The sequence below is a fragment of the Lemur catta genome, chromosome 26 (assembly GCF_020740605.2).
Source record: "Lemur catta isolate mLemCat1 chromosome 26, mLemCat1.pri, whole genome shotgun sequence".
Taxonomy (NCBI): domain Eukaryota; kingdom Metazoa; phylum Chordata; class Mammalia; order Primates; family Lemuridae; genus Lemur; species Lemur catta.
In genome coordinates, this window is record NC_059153.1 from 597,908 (window position 1) to 610,889 (window position 12,982).

General features: G+C 44.1%; 1 protein-coding gene across 2 annotated transcripts in view; it reads left to right on the forward strand.

The window, feature by feature from the left end:
* The first annotated feature begins 3,307 nt into the window (after positions 1-3,307).
* TET2 (tet methylcytosine dioxygenase 2) overlaps positions 3,308-12,982 on the forward strand; it is an 80,070-nt gene continuing 70,395 nt past the window's right edge. For both annotated transcript variants that reach the window (XM_045537389.1, XM_045537391.1), the window contains exon 1: positions 3,308-3,485. The gene's annotated coding sequence lies outside the window, so the exon portion shown is untranslated. The remainder of the gene's footprint in view (positions 3,486-12,982) is intronic.

Here is a 12,982-nt window from a genome sequence, read left to right on the forward strand (position 1 = left end):
GCGAGACTCTGTCTCAAAAAAAAAAGAAAAGAAAAGGAAAGAAAAGAAAAGAAAGCAAATGGTCAGTGTCAGCTCTTTAATGGACAACGGCAGACAGGAAGCTGCCTCCACCCTGAGAGGCTTAGAGACTGAGCCACTGAGTCAGACCGCAGGGGCCCGGCCAATCCAGGCAATTTTCTAACACAGACTAGCATGTTGTGGAACTTGTTCTATCAGTCTTTTTTCTCTATTAAGGAAGCAGGATTTTTCTTTGTGGAAGAAGTGCTGCTATTTAAAATTTGAGGAAAAAAAAATGGTAAAGGATTTTGATAACAATTGACTGTTGTTAAAACAGCAAAACGTTCTTTTAAAAATAGATTATCCACACCTATAGGAAGAGGAATCTCAAGAATGCACACAATTAATAAAAGCTGGCTCTCAATTACCCACAAAAATGTGATGTCCAGTAAACAACTCATTATGCCCACTGATATCCTTTCTTTCCCAGAAGTAGCAGCAGCTAAGAAAAAAGTTGTTAAAAATCAACAAAATAAAACAGGACTAAAATACTTTACGTTCGGAGACCTTCAGGATTTTACTTCCTTTTGCTGTTGAAAAGTTCACAGCAGCCAAGAGGAGTAATGTATTTTCTTTTAAATTAACAAATGTCATGGTGGTTAGGAACAGGGCGGGGGTGCAGAGAAAGAAATTGGCAAGAAAATGTTCAGGGCCAACTGCGAGCCAGATATGATTCCAGATAGACAAGAACCACCTGCTACAGCAGAGAGAGGTTTTCAAAGATGAAATCAGAAGGTGACCTGAAAGATCACTCTCCCAATTAAAATACAAATAACTAAAGGAACACAGAGATACTTATATATCAAACACACGTGAATATAATATTGTCCATATATTATTAAGTATAAGAAGACTTATATATTTCTATAGTCAGTCCAAAAAAAAAAAAACTCCTGGAAGCAGGCCGTTTATGGTTGGTAAGAGCAGTAACTACCTGAGCATGTACTTAGTTTCTAACCCAGAGAGAGGGAAGCAACATGCTCAAGATCACATGGTGGGTAAAAGATGGAGTCAAGAGTCCCTCCGGCCTGTCCAACTCCAAACCTCACGCTTCCCACAACCGTGCAATGCTGTGCACTACAGAAACGCATGGAGGACAAAACGTTCTCTTGGGAGGACTTTACTTCCTGGGTTTGAAACAGAAAGCACAAGGAACCTTCCACCACAGCTTAGGTTTTAAAGGGCACTGACAATTGCCAAGACCTCCATGACCCATTAGTTGTAGAGCAAGAAAAGACAGAACTTTATTTTCACCTGAAATGCTTGGGAGAAAATGAACAATTTTGCTTCAGCTCTGCCAAATCAGACATCTGAGTCAACTTTGTTTCAAAGTGAAATAAACAATGTATCTTTAGAGCATACTCTCTTCTTAGTAACAATGTGACCCATGGAAAGAGTTCCCTTTTTAAAAAAAAAAAAAAATGCTTTTCAAAGGGGAAATATTCCAATTTCAAAAATTAGGGCTTCAGTTCTAAAAAAAAAAAAAAAATTACAGACCAAAGGGGGGAAAAAAGTGGGCTAGACAACATAACTAGTGTTGACTTAAAGGTGCTGTGATCACAATCAGTGATCTCATAAAAAAAGGTGTGCACAAAATAACCTGTTTAAAACGTGAATGTCAGTGATGTGAGAACTTAGTAAAGGAGGGAGGAAATGTTCCCAAAACTGCATCATCTGACATAATGTGATTCATATGGGTTTGGTTCTTCAACTCGTTTTCAATTAAAAAGCTGGTGATTAGAAACAGGAGCTTTGAAAAGGGAAGTGAAACTGCTGGGCAATAGAAAAAAAAAAACTGTCAATGGAAAGGCAGAGGGGTAGAGTCCCCAGTGTCAGGGACAACCGAGAATTCGTCATTGGGAATTTAGCTCTTAATGGGCCAACGGTTTGTTGATTGCTTAATTGCACGCGTGGCAATTCTTCCAAGCGCGGGCACTTGCGCGAGGCCACCGAGGCGTTTGCCAGCGCGGGTTTATGTGTCACCCGCGGGAGGCCGTGAAGGTCACCGGCGAGGCTCATCCTGCACCCGAGGCTGCCTCGCCCTCCCCGCCCACGTGGCCAAAGTAAACACCAGGTGGGGCGGGGAGACCCGGCCTGGGCCGAGTCCCTAATTCGTCGGGTCTTTAAAAATGCGGGTCCCCAAAGCGCCGAGGCCGTGCCCGCGGCGAACCCCGCGAGCGCTCCAGCCCAGGGACATTAGAAGCGACAGGAAAGGGAGGACGCGCAGCGGGGGCGCGTGGCCCGCAGAGGCGACGGGGCTGCGGGCCTCTGAGCAGAAGGTGGGTCCGGGGACAGGTCCTGGGACGGGGACAGGTCCCGGGACGGGGACCCCGGGAAGGGGCGAGGCAGCTGGGACCCAGGGAAGTTTCACGGGCCAATCTGCCACCGCACGGCCCCGTCCAGGCTCTCAGGCCACCTGCCCCTTCGCGTGTGTCCCGCGTCTGCCGCCGGGGGTGGAGGCCCCGCCGGGGTCCCCAGGGGCCCCTGGGGCTGCGCCCGGCCCGGCGCTCGGTCCCCCACGCCGCGCGCCCCCGCGGCCGCCGGCCTTTGTGCGGGGCCCCCGGGCGGGGCTGCCTCCCTGGGAGCCGGGGCTGCGGCGGAGCCGGGGCGGAGCAGGGGGAGGCCGGGCGGAGCACGGGGAGGCCCGGGCGGAGCAGGGGGAGGCCCGGGCGGAGCAGGGGGAGGCCGGGCGGCGGAGGACGAGGCCTGGGCGGCGGAGGAGCAGCAGGAGGAGGAGGAGGCCGGGCCCAGGAGGAGCAGCAGGAGGAGGCCGGGCGGAGGAGGAGGAGGCCGGGCCCAGGAGGAGCAGGAGGCTGGGAGGAGGAGGAGGAGGAGGCCGGGTGAAGGTGGAGCAGGGGGAGGCCCGGCAGCAGCAGCAAGAGGAGGAGCAGGAGCAGGAGGCCCGGGCGGAGCAGGAGGAGGCCGGGAGGCGGAGCAGGAGGCCTGGGTGCAGGAGGAGGAGGCCGGGAGGAGGAGGAGCAGCAGGAGGAGGCCGGGCCCAGGAGGAGCAGGAAAAGGAGGAGGAGGAGGAGGAGGCCGGGTGAAGGCGGAGCAGGGGGAGGCCCGGCAGCAGCAGCAGGAGGAGGAGCAGGAGGCCCGGGCGGAGCAGGAGGAGGCCGGGGTGCAGGAGGAGGAGGCCGGGCGGAGGAGGCCGGGTGAAGGCGGAGCAGGAGGAGGCCCGGGGGCAGCGGCGGCAGCAGCAGGAGCCCGGCCCCGGCCCTCCCGCCCGCCCGCCCGCCGGCGAGTCACGTCCGCCCGGCCTGCGCGGCCGCCGAGCGCGGCGAGCGGACGTCAAGGGCCTCATGAATATTGATGCGGGGCCGCTGTCGCGGAGGCGCGGGAGGAAGCAAGATGGCTGCCCTTTAGGGTTTGCAGGAAGGAGCCGGGCTGCGACCGCGGGACGCCGCGCGCCTGAGGACGAGACCGAGGTCAGAGTGCGCCCCGGGCGCCGCGGACGCCGCCCTCCCGCCGCTTTCCCGCGGGCTGCGGGGTCGGGGACGGGGTCGCCCCGCGGGTCGCGGAGCCTCCGCAACATGGCTGACAGCTCGAGCCCGGGCCCCCGAACCCGCGGCGCGTGTCCCCTTGTCGCCCCCGCGGGCCCCGGCGCGAGGGTCCCGGCCTGCGACGCCCGGGCCGGGGCTCCGCTCTCCGCTCCGCGCCCCGAACACTTCGGCTTCGGGGGCCGCGACTTCCCCGCTGGTCCCCGTCCCCGTCCCCGTCCCCTCCCGCGGGACGCGACCCTCGCGCGCCCTGAGCGACCCCGACGGGCGCCTGTCGACCCCCTTTTTGTGCCGCGGGGTCCGGGCTCGCGTCCGCCCCCCTGTCCCCCCTCTTCGGGGGCGCCCCGGGCCAGTGTCACAGGGAACAGGGGACTGGGGACACACCGAGTGGCGCTTCGCTCTCTGCCCGGGTCCGCGCGCTGCCTCGGTGGCGCCGAGGGTCCCCCCCAAACGCAGACCCGAACCCACTTTTCTCGGGGGCGCGTGAGCTCCGCGCCGAGCTGCCCCGGGGGCCGGGCGCAAAGATGCGGGGGCGAATCTGCGCCCCGGCTTTGTGCTGGGGTCCGGCCGGTCCCCGGGCAGGTGACAGCGGCAAACACAAAGGCGGGCGCAGCCGGGGAGGGGCGCGGGGGGCGTGGAACCCCATCCGAGCACAGCAGTGGGGGCCAGATCGGTGACAGTCCCGTGCAAACCTCTTTCCTGCCTTCCCTTTGGTGTCTGTCCCTCTCTGTCCCCTCTCCAGTCTGTCCCCTTCTTCTGCCTGCCTCTCCTGTCCTTTCTCTCCTCTGTCCCTCCCTCTCCACGCACACGCTGGTCGCATCTGCCTGAATCTCTTCACTGGGACTGCTCGTCTCATTTTATTGTCTCGTTTTGTCAGGCTACTAGGAGAGTTTTCTGCCTGTGACAAAGTAAGTGTGGCCTGGATACACTCTTGGGGAGGCTGGCTACAGAGTATCCGTGTTATTTGCGGGTCATTGCCCTCATGGTACACTTTTGATTACATTGAGTGATTTTTTTTTTCTTCCCGCTCTTCATCTGTGTTTAGGGATTTGGAAAAGGGGTTATTTGGAAGGTGTTTGCTTAAAATTTAGTGCATCGTCTTTATGTTTGCCTGTGTAAGGAGTAGAATACATCCATGAATTTAAAAATCTCAAGTCACACATTGTGCTTTTTCCTCTCCAGTCGGGGATTATAATGGCAAATCCAAATCCAAAAGTATTCCACAGCGAATGATCCACTGTAGGAATAAGATTGTATCTTAGGGGGAAGTTGGGATTCACAGAGAAAAGGTATTAGTTTGGTTTTGGTTTAAGGCTGTGGGTATTGTTTCCTGGCTAATGGAATCATTACATTTGCATTTTAATGGGAAGTTGAAATACTGAGGGAGTTATGTTCTTTTACAGGTTTTGCATGTGTATTTCATAATATGTTTGGAATAGGATATAAATTTCAATGCAGTAAATACTGATTTTTAAAATGGTACTAAGCAGAGAAGTGTTAGTGAAGGATTGGAGATTCAAACTGAACTTTAGGAGGCAATTGATAGAATTAAAAGATGGATAGAGAGAAAAGCATAATAATGGGCATTCCTCCATAAATCAGATTTCCAAGACTATTTATCCTTAGTAGTTCATTTTGTAGCTCTTTCTATTTTCATCTTTGGAAAAGCAGTTAAACTTGCTTCAATCATTGATGCTAGAGGTTCTTTCACGTGACTGCAACGCATCTCTGTGGAATAGAAACAGTTCATTGGTTCTTATTTGCCCCAAAATAATAATAAACAAACTACTTAGGATTTTATCATGAATGCTGTTTATGGTAAACTGTTGACAAAAACTTTGGTTGATTATTCCAGCAATTCAGAATTTAAAATAAACAGTTCTTTTGCTAACAGATTAGTATCTATATTTTGGGGACAACTTTTCAAATGTTTTTTTTTTTTTTTTTTTGAGACAGAGTCTCACTTTGTTGCCCGGGCTAGAGTGAGTGCCGTGGCGTCAGCCTCACTCACAGCAACCCCAAACTCCTGGGCTCAAGTGATCCTCCTGCCTCAGCCTCCAGAGTAGCTGGGACTACAGGCACGCACCACCATGTCCGGCTAATTTTTTCTATATGTATTTTTAGTTGTCCAGATAATTTATTTCTATTTTTAGTAGAGACGGGGTCTTGCTCTTGCTGAGGCTGGTCTCGAACTCCTGACCTCGAGTGATCCTCCCGCCTTGGCCTCCCAGAGGGCTAGGATTACAGGTGTGAGCCACCACACCCGGCCTCAAATGTTTTGATATTTACTGTCTTCAAGCTATTCAACTAATAATAGATACAATATTTTCCACTCAAATTGATAAACAGGAATACCCAGAGTGGTTAGTAACTTTGAATGTAACCATGAAGGCTTGTTCTTTCCTACCATCAAATTTAGACCCTTATTATTTTATACATCCTCCTTTTATGCTGAAAATAGCTGCTAATTAATATTATATGAGAGGTTTCAATGGTTACAAGGAGGAGATATATGTATTACCAATCTGAATCAAAGTAACACTTTCTTCTTTGTTGGAAAAGAGAAATCATTTGAATAAGTATGGGATAAATAGTTTACAATAAAAGAGAAAACCTCAGTTCTTCATTTACCGTGTATGTGATAGTACCACCTGGGAACTCCAAAAATTCCATTGGAACTGTCTTGGATAATTGAATTTTAGGAGATTGATGATGGACAATAACAGGGTAGATAGCTTTCCACAAACTATGTCATTGATTTCCTTATTTTCTTATTGAACTAATCATTAATGAGAAATTCACTTGGAATGAGGGAAGTCCCTTGCCTTGCTTAAATTCTCACATTTGCCAAACTCTTAAAACTTAAATTAGATCTGGCTTTGGCTGGTTCATGCGAGGAGCCAGCGGGATTGATATGATTTTGATGCAGTGGTACGTGGTCCTAGACATTGAGAACAAGTAAAATGCACCTGTCAAGGTGTTGTTGTGACAGTTCCAGAGTCCTTTTTGGGCACAGGACTTGCATTAGGTAACAAAACTAGAGTTCATATTTTGGTTTCACTTGCCGGAGTTAGAACTTCTCTATCAATTCCTCCAAGACTCAACCCACCCACAATGTTGTAAGCCAAATGTCAGTATTGAAAAGTATTTCCTTATTTGCTGACCTTGTTAAGAATCTCTTATGGTTTCACAGACACACCTCACAGAAACTTTATTTTCCATCCTGCGCCAAATCCAAATTAGTAAATTTCTTATGAAATTACCTTGACATACAATGTGTTCGAAAGTTATGGATGTTTGACATTGTAGACTGTCAATATTTTAGAATGGGCGATATTTAGAAAATATTAGGTCTGTAATTTAATCGTTTTATTGCTTCTGATACACATTCAATTGGTGGTGTTATTGTTTGGATAGAATTTCATAGTCTTATCTAGCCGTCTCAGATTGCTAGAGAGAGTCTTTGTTTTGTAAATAACCCTGTAGACTGTTTTAATATAATTGTTGCCTATTATAGGGACAGGCTAAAACTCTGGACTAGCTGTCAGTATTAACGTCAAAATAACATTTTCTCAATGAGTATGCCACTGTTGCACAATAGTCCCCAAGGGTAGTAATGGCACCAAAGCCAGCAGCAGGACAGTGTCTCCCAAGCCAACTTTACATTTGGAGCCTTAACTGTGGGAGAGTCCAGTTGCCAAGTAGAGCTGGTTGTTATCTTGGAAACCAGGCTGAAGAAAGCAACCACAAGTGATTTGGCCAAATCTACAGTATTTACTTGGTCTAGATCTCTAATTTCTATCTTGACCCACTGCCAAAACTTAGTGAATACTGGTGACGTTATTGGAGGAGGTCATTCGTTACATCTATTGGTTTGTCGTGTAGTAGAATAGGGTCCCCCGGCGGGAGATGGAAAAGTGAGAGTGTGTGAATCTTTGCAACTGCAGTCCGAAAAGAATTTTTTGCATATATGCTCATTTCCAGCATTATTTTGATCCTAGATTGTACATCGCAGAGAGTCACAGGCTTAAGATGGATATATAATCTTTTCGCAATAAAATAGATTTTTGGTTGCCCGTTCCAAAATAGCAAGTTCTATCAGTTTTGATTTTTTTGTCTTCTCCATTTGTCATGAAGTGTACTTAAACGTGTCTCCTCGCTCGAAGTAGATAGTGAGGTGGGTTTTCACTATTTTTTTGTAAAAATAAATTCAGTGATAGGTTGACGTGATCTGCAATTTTTAAGGATGTAGAACTCAATGTTTTATGTTTAGTGAAGGTCTTTATTCAAAACTATCTTGAAAACACATTCCAAATAATTTGAGAATTAAGAGATGAATAAATTGGGATAAAGTGTTGAAGGAGAATTTAGGGCATAAAATTAACTGGTTGCTTCGCTACAATTACTACAGATGTTTCTTTTAAATTAGATTTCTTTCTGTGTATTGGAAGAGAGGTGTTGATTTCTGTCTTGGTATTCCCTGGTAGAACCTAGTAGAGACCTACTCAGAGTTAAGATTTAATGAATGACATAAAACGAGTGAAAAACCATGTCATTTAACTAGAGAATGTATAATCTATTCTCAATGCAGAAGAGAAAAGTCGTGTAAGAAGTCTTGGTGATGGTGCTAAGGTGCTTTTTCCTTAAATGTAACTTCTACACACTGTGACAACTGCCCTATACAAGACAGCCATTGTAAGCATAAAGTTGAATGGTTTTTAGTAAATTTATACTGGGATCACATTTTAAAAAATCATTTCAAAAGTTTTATTAAAAGCATTTGTGAAATCAAAACATGCACGATAAAAACTCAAAACAATACAGGTTCGAAAGTATGCATGTCAACATAGTAAAGGCCATCTGTAACAAAACCTGGAATACCTTTATACTCAACAGTGAAACACTCAAAGGTTTTTCTCTGGTACTAGGGCTTCCTCGTCCTGCTCCTATCTGATCACTTTTAATCAGCATAGTATTGGAAGACTCAGCCAGAGAAATTAGGTAAGGAAAAAAAAAAAGGCGTTCAAATAAAAAACAGAGAAGTGAAATTCTCTCTGCTTGCACATGAGATGATAGTATATATAAAAAACCCTAAAGACTATGGGATCACATTTTTAATTGAAACAATTTTGAGATAAATATAGATTCAAACGCACTAGTATGAAATAGTATAGAGAGATTTCATGTGCACACTGCCCAGTTTCCTCCAGTGGTAACATTTTGCAAAACTGTAGCGTAGTAGCACAACCAGGATACTGACGTTGATACTGTCTATCAATCTTATCCCTGTTTCCCCAGTTTGACTTGTACTCATTTGTCTATGTGAGTATGTAGTTCTATACCGTTTTGTCATGTGATCACATATTCTTAAATGTTTTTTTTCTCAAAACAGAAGTTTCACGATTTATCAATCACGTGGTTGATAAAGTTTTTTTGCACAATGGCCTTTGTGTTAAAAATACTATAAGTTGCTTTGTGATGCTGTAAGCTGATGTCATTTAATTTTCATCACAACCCCTGAAATAGGTGTTATAATTATCCCCCTATTTAAGCACGAGGACAGTAAAGCACGGTGTGGTTAAATAGCTTGCCCAGGTTCCCACAGCCAAAATGTGTCATAGCTGGAATTTGAATTAGGCAGCCTGTCCCTAGAATCCAGTCCTTTAACCTCTCTGCTGTGCTGCCTCATTGTTAATACTAGTGGAAAAACATATAATGTAGGCTTACGTAGGGAAAGTCATAAAAGGAAACTTAAAATGCATACAGTTGTCTGCACAAAAACTTGTAGCTGAATGTTCATAGCAGCATTATTAATAAATTAAAAAATGAAAGCAATCTATATGTCATCAACTCATCGATGGATACAAAAATGTGGTATATCCATACAATGGAATATTATTCAGTAATATAAAGGAAGGAATTGCTGATAAATACTACAACATGGATGAACCTTGAAAGGAGTAACAAGGCTACATGTGGTGTGATTTCATTTGTATATAATGTCCAGAATAAGCAAATCGAAAGAGACAGAAAGTAAGCTAGGGGTTGGGGGAAGGGGAGGGCCATTGATTGCTAATTGATATGGAATTTCTTTTGGAGGTGATGAAAATATTCTATAATTAGGTAGTCCTGGTTCTACAACTCTATGAATACACTAAAAGCCACTGGATTACACATTTAAAAGGATGACTTTTGTATGGGAATTATATCTCAAAAAAACTGTTATAAAAATGCATACAGTTGAGTTAAGGTATCTGGCTTTGAGACAGTATCTCGTGTCTTTTGCAAACGAAATGTAGGTCCTGTTTGGATCGAATGGGGCCAGGCGTATCTTTGTAGGAATGTGGCACCGGTGGGTTTTATGTAGTTAAATCACCTTTCTCTCAGAGATGAGAAGAAGGATACTTTCCCCATTGTGTTTAGTGCTGAAGAGAGACTTCAGACCTTAGATAGGATGATTAAATAGATTAGGTGGCTTGATGAGCAGGGCTTGATATATAATTGCAAGAAACTTGCTCAGATACCTTCAATTACCTATTCATTTTCCAATTAGCTCAGGAGATGTAACCTAACGTGTTAAAAGGCGTCTGTGAAAATTGTCATCCTTGTTTAAATTGCTGCCAGATACGTAGTTTAAACTAGAAATGGGAAGAAAGCTCTAGATTGCTTATTTCAGTAACATAAATTACTAGATGTTTTTTTTTTTTTTTTTGCGTTAAAATGTCTTTACGTGAAAACAGAAGAGCACTGAAGGGGTCGTAGAGAAGAAGCCTCAAAACTTTGAGTTTGTTAACTTTATATTTCCACTTATTACTGTTGTATTTCAGAGTTTAAAATTAAAATGACAAAGTATCTCAGGGTTTAAACAAGGGATTCTATTTCTGGGTAGTTGATATCGTGGCATGTTGCAGATGTCAAATAAGATTGAGAAGGAGATTGGTCTGCAGGAGTCTCCGTGATGCCAGGACACAGAGGGAAATGTTAGTTAGGGTCAGAATGCGGATGGCCATCCGGATTTTGCTACACGTGGCCGCAGTATTTACAAACACCAGCAGCTTTTTTACAGGCTTGATAATAGGGAAGTGAGTGCAGATTTTTAAGACTAAGTCCCTACGCAATTAGGACTTGTGCTTTTGGATACACAGGATGAATTACTTGGGGTTGATTGTATTTGGATTCCTAACCTTATGTAATTCTAGATACCAGACATTCTTGTTGTGCAATGCCTCTCTCCCTTTTTATCTGATGAGAATGGTGTGTTGCTGCCAGTTGGATCCCATACCTTGGGACCATGGCTGATAACCATGGTGGGGGAAATTCACTGTTCTGGAAGTATTGAGCTGTAGGGTTTAGAGATAAATTTAAGGTGTACATGTTAATTATACTCAATAAGGAAGTATTTTGGCTTCATGTAATTGCTATGATCGTCACTTTTTCAAGAAATAACTGTAGAAATAACCCAGGATTCTACTTTTTAAGAGTGTGGTCATAGAACCTACTTGTAAGTTTGTTGTTTGTTGTGTATTCGTGACAAGCACAAACGAAACACTCATGTTAGAGCCTTTGCCTGTCATGAAGGTGATGTCATGATTCTTACAGAAAGCAGTAGGTGGAATTTAGGTTTTGGTTCTCCTTACCAGAGAAACGAGCAGCTTACTTGTTTTTACCCTCTCTTATTTCTCAGAAGACTGAACTACCTGAGTTGACAATAAATTTTTGTGCTAGTATCTCTGTGATTTTTCAAAAGTCATTCATTGAGTAGAGTACTCCATCTTTGCCTCTTCATGCACTTCTAAGATTTGTGAATCTTTTTAAACAAATTAGGAATATTTTGATTTGTTCTTAATATTTTTGACTTTGTTTTTTATAAATAATTTACATGGAAGAGACATTGAAAGAAAAGAAAAATTGGGCTGTGAATTTTTGCTGTTTGACTACTCTCAGAGAGAATTGCCTATGGTCTGGCGTGAACCCACAGGTACAAGCAGCCAGTAGGTCCGCTATAATGATATTGATTCTTTTCATTTGCTACGTTTACCATTTTACAGTTTGTTACAGTTTGTTGGTGGGTCCTGCTAAGTAATGACAATTTTAATGACAAGTGTTGTGCTTCATTAGCAATTGCTTAAAACTAGCCTTATCACTTATTTTCTTGATAGAACATTAAATCTAACTTCTATGTCCAGATTAAGTTTTAATGGAAACTATTCACCCAACTCTCAAATGGGTTCTCATTATAGTATTTTCTCCAGAAATTGGCATATTTTTGTCTCAAAAAAAAAAAAAGAAGAAAGGCTTGAATGAGGATAATGAAAACCAGATGATGGAACATGGTATCTCTGAGCTATTCTTCCTGCTTTTCTTTCTTCTCTGCACTAAGAGCACCCATTTAAAAAATACCTTAATTATTAGTTGTACTGCTTTCTAAAGTACAGCACCAGAATCTGGAAATAATACGATCATACCACACCCAGATTCCATCCTTAATATACTGTCTTATTCCTATTAATGTATTTTTTAATTGTTTGTTCTCTAGCACTTTCCCCACTTTTGTTTGAAGTGTGTTACTTTGAAATTATAGAATTTTCATATTTGCCATTGGCTATAAAGGCCCTCAGCTCTTTTATAACCTTTCATGATTTTTGCATTAAAAGGATCACTTTTAGGCCACCCTCTAATTAGTTCAGGTGGTTATTAGCTTTTTGTTTTACTGCATACATTATAGCAGAACAAGAAACCATTTCTACAAAAACAATGTTTGATAGTTCGTAAAACTAGAGTGAGCATCATAAAAAGTGAGTTCAGTTATTAAAATATTCATTTATATTTCTATTTTAATGATGAAACATAGATTTAATCTATCTTTGTTCCAATCCAGTCAGCTGACTGTTTTCTCCTATGAAGTTATAGTATCTATAAATTGAAATTAAAATAAGGCTGTATTTCAATGTTTGCATTGTCTACTACATTATAGCTTGTGGAAAAACATTGGCAGAAAACAAAGCTAGTAGACATTTTGCTAATGGCTTACCTTATTAATGGCTAGGATTTGACTGTGTCTTTCTACTGAAAATCAAAATTGGAAAGGTTATTTGGTTACTAACTTTGGGAACTAAATTTTTAATGTTTTGAAACTTAACCTTTTTTTTCTTTAAATACAGAGTCTTGCTCTGTTGCCCAGGCTAGAGTGTAGTGGCATCATTGTAGCTCACTGCAACCTCCAACTCCTGCCTCAGCCTCCTGAGTAGCTGGGACTATAGGTACGCACCACCATGCCCTGCTAACTTTTCTATTTTTTGTAGAGACGGGGTCTTGCTCTTGCCCAGGCTGGTCTCGAACTCCTGGCCCCGAGTGATCCTTCTGCCTCGGCCTCCCAGAGTGCTAGGATTACAGGTGTGAGCCGCTGCACCTGGCCTTAACCTGTT